Source organism: Xyrauchen texanus, chromosome 1, assembly GCF_025860055.1.
Source record: "Xyrauchen texanus isolate HMW12.3.18 chromosome 1, RBS_HiC_50CHRs, whole genome shotgun sequence".
Taxonomy (NCBI): domain Eukaryota; kingdom Metazoa; phylum Chordata; class Actinopteri; order Cypriniformes; family Catostomidae; genus Xyrauchen; species Xyrauchen texanus.
In genome coordinates this window covers 64,115,479-64,125,721 of record NC_068276.1, presented here as the reverse complement: position 1 = coordinate 64,125,721, position 10,243 = coordinate 64,115,479, and the positions used below count along the sequence as shown (strand labels likewise).

Genomic DNA, 10,243 nt, shown 5'->3' with positions numbered 1-10,243 from the left:
CGTTTTAAATAATCATTTAAAACAGTAACGTGTTAAATTGATAAAGCGTTTTGGGGTTGTCACGACGCGTAATGTGATGACCCGGTGGGAATCGTGTTTTTAAAGTAACTAAAGATCAGAGGGGATCGTGTAGCTACTCACTCTCATGGGAAAATGATTTGGGGATTATGTAAAGATCTCGAAGCGTTCATTTAAATCTTTGATCTCTGAATATTTCACAACAAATAAAACGGGACAGTCCTTTCAAATGATTCAGGCATTAAACTATCAAACATACCAATGTTCCTTTATTCAGTTCTAAAAGAGTTTAACTAAACATACATCCAAGAAATAGTTTACACAAATGATATTTGTAGGCTACTATTAATATTGTAAATATCTTCACGTGCATTCGTCTGCTGCTATATGTCGATATTTACCTACAGTCATAACAAGTGACTCAAATGCACATCCAATATAAACTCAAACAATAGAGCAATTTACTTAAATCAATGAGGGGTATTCATTTAAAATTGGTGTGTACCTAAACAATACATTCTGATGATCGTGTGACGTGTTGAATGCTGGGGCAATAAGCCCTCCGGAGACGAAGATAGATTGTGAGTTAGGTGTGGGAGCTGCGTGAGGAAGCCGAGTTAGGGTCGCCGTTATTTTAGCATCACCGGAATCTCCAAAAAGAACACATCACGACTAATGTTATAATGTTACCTGCTGTAATGGGGCTATTGTGCATGACAGTGGACTTTATTGGTATCAGAAAGGACATGGACTGATTATTATCCTGGTGTGACTTTGCGGCCGCTGGAATCACCCGCTCCTGCACTTCATACCCAGGGAGGGGTCTTGCCGACCCAGGACAAGGGAAGTGTTTTAAATGATTATATGTAACATTGTATGGATGTATTGTCTGGCTCTGTCCCCAGTGCGGGAACTGTATTGGGAAAGGGATCAGGGGAGGGAGGGTGTTGCGTCCTATGGGTGTGCGAGACTGCAGCGGGTGTTTAACACGTGACATTATACTCATTTAAAATGGCATTTATTTTCAAAAACAGTATTTTAGCAAACAGTATGTTACTAAAACGCAAAGTATTTTATTTTTTATAGAATTCTGACTACATTTTTATTTTAACTATCAGATAAAATGCCGCAAAACACACATCCATTTAAATATGAACAAATAGTTTAACAAAATAAAAGTTGTGTGTTTTGAATTATATTACTAAACACGATAAAGCATTTCACATAGTTTAAATGTATCTTTAACATGTGTTGTCTTGCATTTTTACTTCTGACAAAGAGAAGTGTTTTTAAACATTAGATTGTCTAACATATCTCTCGCATTACCCCTTTAAAGATGCTGAACAAAAAACATCAAATGTATTTAAAACTTGTATTTCAACAAAGAGCATTTTAATGAAATAGCAAACATTCATTGTAAAATGTAACAAAGATTCTTACATTTTTCCACCCAAAGTCTTTCAATCGACACTGAGCTCTTACAGGAAGTCAGAGGTCTGGGGTGGGAGGTCTTTCAGAATACGCACACACCCCCCTCTCGTTTACAACACCTCCGTTTCTAACCAATCCTTCAACATCGTTCTGACTTAAACTCACATGGGGTTCATTCGTGTCTGATGAAATATTGCTTTCACCACCAGTCTGTACCGCATCAACAATCAGCTCATCCTCATTATTAGTGTTCTTGTGCATTTTTATCATCGCTTCTAATCTTTCACAAAGGGTAGGTCGTGAGACCCCCACTTCGTCATTATATTTTTGGATCATGTCTTCTAATTGTTGGCACACAGAGCGCGAGGGGTCTGATGTTAATGTGGATGAACTGTGTGATGCTGGTTCTAGCGAATGATTTAACATTTCACAGTCTTTATCGCCATTAGAATCATTTAGACTTCTTCTCTGCGTTTGAATAATAGCCTCTAATCTAGCATTTAAATCCAAATAGGCAGGCCCTAAAACCTCCATCTGATGATCAATTATGCTTTGTAGCCGTTCAATATTTGACGAATGATCGTATCTAGTTCTTGCAGAAGGATTTTGTTCAAATTCATCATCTGAATGTGCTCTTTTACTCGTCATATTGAAATCTTTTTTCAATTCAGTTTTATTCTCCACTGATTACACAAATCTACTTTATGAAAAAAAACAATCACAGATCAACTAAATAAAACAAAACACAAATCTATCATAAACACAATTAGTTATTTTCTATTACCTATGACAGCGTTATTGATGTTAGCCAATATATTTAACCGAAATCACACCCCCCGCATCGTTTAGCACAGGCCCACCGGGTGATGAGACAGCATTATCGGTGTTGTCTGGAAGTATGGGGTGGCTGAGGGCGTCCCAATCCCTCATGAACGCATCATTATCGAAGATTGCTGTGGGGTTTTGTCAATTTGCAAACTGGTAGCGTACAAATCTATATAAAGAATGAGAATATGTGTATTAGCAAGGGGGTTACCATTTTTAACAATGTTAGTGCAAATCATACTCACCAACTGATGCGTTTAACACAGAAGGTATTTGACGTGACTGTGTTTGATCGGTTCTCCGTTCTCCTGATAAAGATTGTGTCTTGTACCGTTTCCAGCTGTACACCTCTGTTGACAGATTTGCTCTGACCCGTTGTTTCATTAATTAACGGTTCAGTCACTGAAAATGAAAAATAATATAGACACATGAGCTCTAAACACTTCTAATATATAAATACATAAAAAATGATATTTACGTAACTTACACAGTTGATCGATGCAGTCCAGGTTTTCATATTCGTTGATAGGTCCTGAATTACGTACAAATAAAATTATTTAAACACCTGTTAAAAATCAAGTTACCAAAATGTAAGTTTACCTGTAAAGCACCAATATTTAAGAAAAATCACATACTTCTGAAAATAAAAGCCGTTGTAAAGAGCAATCCCCCGTGTTCTACAGATGCGTCTGGTTCAGCTGTAAATGATGACCACAAACACTTGAGGTCTGTTTAAATAGGTTGAGTTCTCCCCCATAAATGATCTGTCGTCACCTAACACTCACTCACGACGTCACACCCGCATCATACGAACAGCTGGAGGTGCAGACACCAATTCACGCTTCGTGACATGAGTTCACAATCACACCACAGCTATCTGACGCCATCTTCTGTTTAAATCTGGGGTTCATGATGCATCGCGACAAACTCAAAATGACTTATCAGTTTAAAACACATTTTATTCATGTGTCTTTTATATAATTCTCAACAGAAAAATACACTTCCCTTAAACTAGACAACGATTGATCTCATTTTGCTTTCCATATATTTAACGAATGCAAGTCTTTCTGTCTTGTGATTTAACTCACCAGTTGTTTTTAATCAGACTATTATTGATTGTTTTTATTTATTTTAGTAGAGGAACGGATATTTATTACCCTGATATGTAGTACAAAACATTAATTGAGTTAAAGATTTCTTGGATGTGTGTTTAGTTAAAACACTACGTTCACTCACTCACGACGTCACATCCAGCTAACAGCTGGGATAACAGATATCATTTACATACACACTCACACACGCTCATACACACACACACGTACACACACGTACACAGGTGATATTACCCTTTTTGATTAAATGTACAGCCTTCCAAAGACTGTCGGGATTACAATGAAAGTTTGTAATTAGGTCAGATAGTAACTGATTTGACTGTCCTGACAGCAGATGTACACTACTGTGCCAAACTCCGAGGTCATCCTTAAAATTCTTATTAAAGTCTAAAACCTTATTAAAGCCAGTTTATTATTCCCATCTTTTAGAGGAGCTAAAATATTCTGTTTAGAACCTGCCTTAATGTTAGCCCTGCACCAGCTTGTTGCATAAGTTAGGACCTCTTCTATAGACAAAGAGGGGAAGATCATTAAAATCAGAGGGGTTACCAGGATATCATGTTTGGGGGGCATTTGGCTTGTTTGGGGGGCAACATAAACAATTGAAAAAAATCGGCGCAAAATGAAGCTATACTACACACAATCTGTTTTAGTGCATATCTTTTTCTAAGCCAGGAACCCAGAGATAGGCACAGGGCCCCTATTAGACTATAGGGCGCTATCACATAAAAGTGAGTTAAACCAGGTCAACATTAATAATATAATGATGATATTATTATTATTATTATTGACAGATTCATATATCAGATCACGGTGATTGCCTGGTGATGAGTGACAGGTGTTTGCTTGTGAGAACACGTGCTACACGAGTAGGCAACCGAGACGAGAGAGTTTTTGAAATGAATCTGAAGTCACGTTTGTATAGACAAGAGGTAAATTAATTTGTTTCTTCTTCTAAGCTGTTCCAGACTTAGGTGCTACTTTTAGGGCTAAAATGCTTCGTGAATTACTCTTAATAAACACATTAGGAGTCTAAAGTTGATACTTGTAGCCTCTTATAAGATTCTTTGTGAATGCGGACCCAGGTAAAAACGTTTGATATGCTCGTTTGAACGGTATGAGAACAGTATTTTAATGTTATTCTCTGGTTGTAAGTGGCTTTGGATAAAAGCGTCTGCTAAATGAATAAATGTAAATGTAAACAGGCCTATATAAAAGAAAACATAACATATTAGGCTACAGGGGGTCAGGAGACCTAGAGAGTTGAAATAAAAGCTATTTTTGTGAAACTATTAGAATTGAAATTATGATATGATTAGCAGAGGCAACATAACTTTCTTTTATTTATTTTTATTATTATTTTACCCTTTTTGTGAACTATTGTAGTACATCCAGTGTATCCCATCTACAGGACCAGTCTGCGGCTAGTCTTGGCAAATTCAGAAACAAACTGATTCATGTCCAGACCTTTTGTGATTTTCTTTTCATGTGCCAAAATGACCAAATCTCTCTTCCTTGAATGCAGCATTGATCTCCGGAGAGGGGTGAGAATGCGGCAATTTTTTTTAATGAACGTTCTAGTTAGGACTGTTCATTTTTTATTTAAGGGGCTACTGGAGGAGTTTTGAGATCGATAGTCAAAATAGACTTAGATAAATGTATTTAATTAAATACTACTATTTTTCACAGTCTCATTTTTACTTTAAGACCGGGGTAAAGCAAGGAAAACTAAAATTTACCTCAACAAGGTGGGATAATGAACAACTTTAATCTCATTCGTGGAAAAACAAGTTCTTTGTGAAATGCAAGATTTATTGTACTAAAATGTAAATGCAAAAGAAAAGGTATGAGTCTGCTGTTTTTGTCCATTTTAAGTTTTAATTTAAAATGTTTGCGATTTTAATATAAATACATGGTTAAATATTTTTCCAATTAATTGCTCGAGCAAATGAATATATACATCTGTATAAAAGTAATGCATTGAATACGTTGATTAAATTGGGTTTTAACGTGAATACGTCTATTAAAGAGTGTATATGTGTACAAAGAGAATCGCAATGCAGACAAAACTTTTTTTTTTTTAAAATAAAAGTTGTTAACTTCTGGATTTGAAATAAAAAAAATAGTGAGTATGCCTATGTGTTTCTGGTACAGTACAGCCGCGGATCAGTTACAAAGTAACGCAGTGAAAGCATCTCGTGCGCCGCATACAGTGCACTGCACACTGCTTTCTCATCGCTGCACATTCTATCAGCTGCAGTTCTGGCGCCTCGATCAGTCCCCGAAAACTCCACGTACATTCACATCATATGTTAATGCAGCGGTAGAGTTACACTCACAGGACACTGCACTTATTCGCAATCACAAAAGTTCATTGTTTGCTCGTGCTTTAAAGCTCTGCCAGGTAAACATTTCATTGGCGTTCTGTTCTGACATAATGCAGTTTTTCTGAGTGTAGCAGACTTCAAATGGTAACCTCCGGACACCACAGAAACACGACCACACGACGACTGGGATGATGGACACGTGCAATGTATTCACCTTTAAGTAGTGAGGCAATATTAGCATACAGACATCGGAAGGCCTACTCTCTCATTCCCCTGCTTCTCCGTCCGCATACACTATGCGTCTGCGCGCGAACGCTTTAACAAGGGCAATACATGTCATTTAATGTGTAAATGTCGATGCTGAATTACCCCACATAACAGGAATGTACACACAGAAAACATAAATGGAACATATTTGTAAAAGTTAACATACAAATATACTGTAAATTCTCAGAAATGCACTAATAAATGTACTGTAAACTCTTAAGTGCATCAGAATTTGATTGTTGAACTACTGTGTGTAGGGCTGGGACGGTTACCGCATTACCGCAATACCGCGGTCACGTGACTCCAACCGCGGGTCTGAGCTTGTCACCGTCGTCACCGCAAAAAAACAAAAACAAAAAAAACATTGGCCTGCACATGTGTGCACGTTGTGTCTAATGACATGGATTCGTTGTGTCTAATGACATGGATTCATTGATTCTAATGATATGGATTATGTCTAATGATATTAGCCTACATGGATTCAAGGTTTTCTAAACAAAACTTATCAAAATATGGAGCAAATCCGACCTTTCGCGAGTTGGGGAGCGCAATGTTCCATGACACATAATAACATTGCATTTGTATTAGAGATGCGCGGATGGGCTATTATTATTTAATCCGCAACCGCATCACAAAACTCATCTGTCCGCACCAACGTTTTTTGATAAATTTTCAAAACCGCATCCGCGGCGCTGACTGTTTTAAGGTCTGAGCGATGCAAGGCGCTGCTGCCGCGAGGCTAGAAAGCTCTTGGCTGTTCTAGAAAGGAGACTGATCCAATGCAGCAAAGATATTTTAAAGGCTAAAGTCCCTAGTAGGCTATAGCCTATTGGCTATGTTGTATCCCCAGAATATCAGCAGTGAAGTCCGTTTCCGATTGGCGCACAGGGATAAAAAATAAATAAATAAATAGTAACGCACATCGGCAAACCTGACTACTAGGCTACTGTAGCCTAAAATTTTATCATTTTGTTTTGAATTTTGTTTAAAATGCATTTTAAGATTTCTATGTATTTCTCATGTCTGTGAGGCAGTAGGCCTAGCCGCCGAGTTTCGGTTCATTTATGAGAGAGCTCACGCGCAAGAGATCGCATCGGCGCTTCCACGTCCTGCTGCTGATTATATGTCTGCTATATTTGCTTCTTATTTATTAATTCCATGCAATTAGTTAATGAAACAGTGATTAAAATTAAGATACAATTTATACAAAACGAAATTTTAAGTTAAAGAAAGGCTTTCTACAAAACAAAACTTAATAAAGTGGTCAAAATCATGTCTGACCCATCTTCAATGCGAATGTATCTGAGAATAATCTTAAATAAGGAAATCTATACAGTGATTAGTTCATGCCAAATTACTGCTTGATGAAAATTTGACTATTTAAAATTGTGCTCGTTTTTTTTCTTCGGATGTAGGTGACAATATTTAAAGTCTGTCTATCAAAAGCGACTTCTGATGTGTGCGCCAAAGTCTGTCGGGGGACTTCTCTGATCCAATGTAATGTATTTAATGCGGTTTACCGCGGTTAGAAAAAATCCATACCGCCCCAGCCCTAACTGTGTGTATAATAAAGTTTTTCCCACAAGCCTCACTGCATGAAAATATACCTCAAGGCAATTAGTATGAATACAGCCTAATATATACTGAGGTACACAACTATCAAATTAAGTTCACAAATTACATAATAAACAGTCAAATTAATAATCACAAATTGAAACATCATACCTTTAACAGAGTAGTGAGGCAATATTAGCACACAGACATCGGAAGGCCTACTCTCTCATTCCTGCATTGAAGGATACACGTGAAAATGAAGCGCTTACTTTAACACGGTTAAAAGAGCCACTTTCAAGGAAAATAAACGAATCACACTGATACACAATACGACATAAACCCTTAGCAGCGTTTTAACATCATAAATATAGTGATTACATTACAAGAAAACAGCAAATGCAAGACAAATATGAGAGAGAAAAATTACCCCTGCTTCTCCGTCCGCATACACTACGCGTCTGCGCGCGAACGCTTAAAGGAGACGCGATATAATGTCCTTCGGTGTCCCACTAATTAAGGCCCCACATACAACAATTGGTAGGAACTCCCGATCGGAACTATTGAAAATAATGAATTTAAGTTAACAGTTTAAACAACATTTCTCCTTGCACATAAAAAATATATAAAATTAAACTCAAATGTCTAAATCGACCGGCTACATGAGCGCGTACTAGGGTTGCCACCTATGTCTGATAAAAAACCTGGACAAATCAATGACCCGGCCACCGCTTTGCTCACAAGTGAAAATGTCCATTAGACATTAGACTCAGAAGACACAATTGGTCGTTGTGCAGTAAAATTGTGCATAGTCGAGAATATTTTAAACATCTCAAGTATTCTCACTTATCTTAACTTATAGCTTACCTGGTTGCTTAGATACTGGTGCTTGTGCTTGCTTTTGCTTTGCTAAAGAAATAAGTAGAGGGATGACATTAGATTTGCATTTACCATACCTTAGCCACATCTATAGCCACTTTTATTTAGTATGTCTCAATCAGACATTGGAATAACAAAATCATACATAAATGGGCCTTAGCTTACCTAGTCTTCCATCTATACTTGGCGTTTCCCTTTGCTGCAGCTATCAGTGGTTTCTGTTCTTCAATGAATGTCTTGAATTCAGTGCATGACAATTTGAAATTCAGTCTGACCTGAAGCTCAGACTTCACCATTGCAACTAACAGTCTGTTTCTTTTATCGGACCAAACATCCTCCATATGACTGAACACTCTTTCTGCATAGGCATTACTGACTGGTATGGAAAAACAAAAGCAACTACTTTCAACAGCTCAGTGGATTCAGTTGCCTTGCTAAAAAAATTATTTGTTTTAGCATGGTCATCCAAAGCAGTTTTGCCTTCATGTTTAACCAGAATTTTAACTGAGCATACGGAGCAGGTAGCATAAAGTGGGTCGCCTGGTGTTGGCTTTAGCCATGTGGAGTAATTGTCATTTTTCAACCAGTCATTATTAAAGTATGTCGAACGTTTAATTTTCTTTTTTACTGGCCTGTCCGTCTTTGTGAACACACTGTCATCTTCGTCTTCCGTCTCGCCACCCATGTTAACGCTAACGAACGACGCTGACGTACAATCTTCTTCACACTGCTTCTCAAATTGCCGCCTGTAGTAACTGGCTAGCTGCCAAGGAGACAGACGCGCTAGATGACCTACGTCACGTCACACGTCCCAGAGCCAATGATAGCGGATTCTACACACAAGAGACACGGACCACTCTGTGCACAACGCATAGGCTATTTCAAGTGGAGAGAAAATAGATAGTTGAATATACATATTCACGTAGCCTTTCGAAAACCGGGACATTTAGTGTCCCGGGAGAGTGGATAAATTTCCCGGGACAGGTTATTAAAAAGAAGGACAATCCCGGTAAAACCGGGACAGGTGGCAACACTAGCGCGTACGCCGAGCTCGCGCGCACTTTGAAACGGCGCCAAAACTGGATTTTTGTTGTGTCAGACCTCACTCATCTGCTAGCGATGGAAAAATATGCACAAAACAATCCACTTTTAAATTGTAATTTATCATCAGATGGACAGATTATTTCTCAAATTCTCAGGGGAGGCAGAGCTTATCCTAGGGGAGGCACTGCCTCCCCCAGCCTCCCCCTAGACACGCCCCTGATTAAAATGCTGGGTATGCTAATGCTTATGCCAGATCAGAGGCCAAAATAGTGTTTAAGAATAGTGTTCTAACAGAGTAACTTTTACCCTATTTGACACTTTTTTGTAAAAGATCAAACTAGAATTGAAATGCACCTTGGTAAGCCTCATCAACACACTGTAAAGAGTAGGCTCTGTCCCGAAAGCTTTATTTTTCATTGCAGCAGCTTTATCAATTAGTTCCTCATTAGAATGACATCTGAGCCTAAATTACTCTTGGGTATTCCAGAGCTCGATGAGCACCACCCCGCCACATCAGTCACCACCCCGCCACATCAGTCACCACCCCGCCACATCAGTCATCACCCCGTCACATCAGTCACCACCCCGCCACATCAGTCATCACCCCGCCACATCAGTCATCACCCCGTCACATCAGTCACCACCCCGCCACATCAGTCATCACCCCGCCACATCAGTCACCACCCCGCCACATCAGTCACCACCCCGCCACATCAGTCATCACCCCGCCACATCAGTCACCACCCCGCCACATCAGTCACCACCCGCCACATCAGTCACCACCCGCCA

At 38.8% G+C, this 10,243-nt stretch overlaps 1 long non-coding RNA gene across 1 annotated transcript; it reads right to left on the bottom strand.

Annotated features, from left to right (window-relative positions):
* Positions 1-1,470: 1,470 nt before the first annotated feature.
* On the bottom strand, positions 1,471-7,767 carry LOC127643628 (uncharacterized). The gene is made up of 4 exons (XR_007970548.1): positions 7,706-7,767; positions 2,762-2,806; positions 2,520-2,676; positions 1,471-2,443 (listed from the first exon to the last, which is right to left on the bottom strand). It is a non-coding gene; the product is annotated as an uncharacterized LOC127643628 (long non-coding RNA).
* Between the last annotated feature and the right edge of the window lie 2,476 nt (positions 7,768-10,243).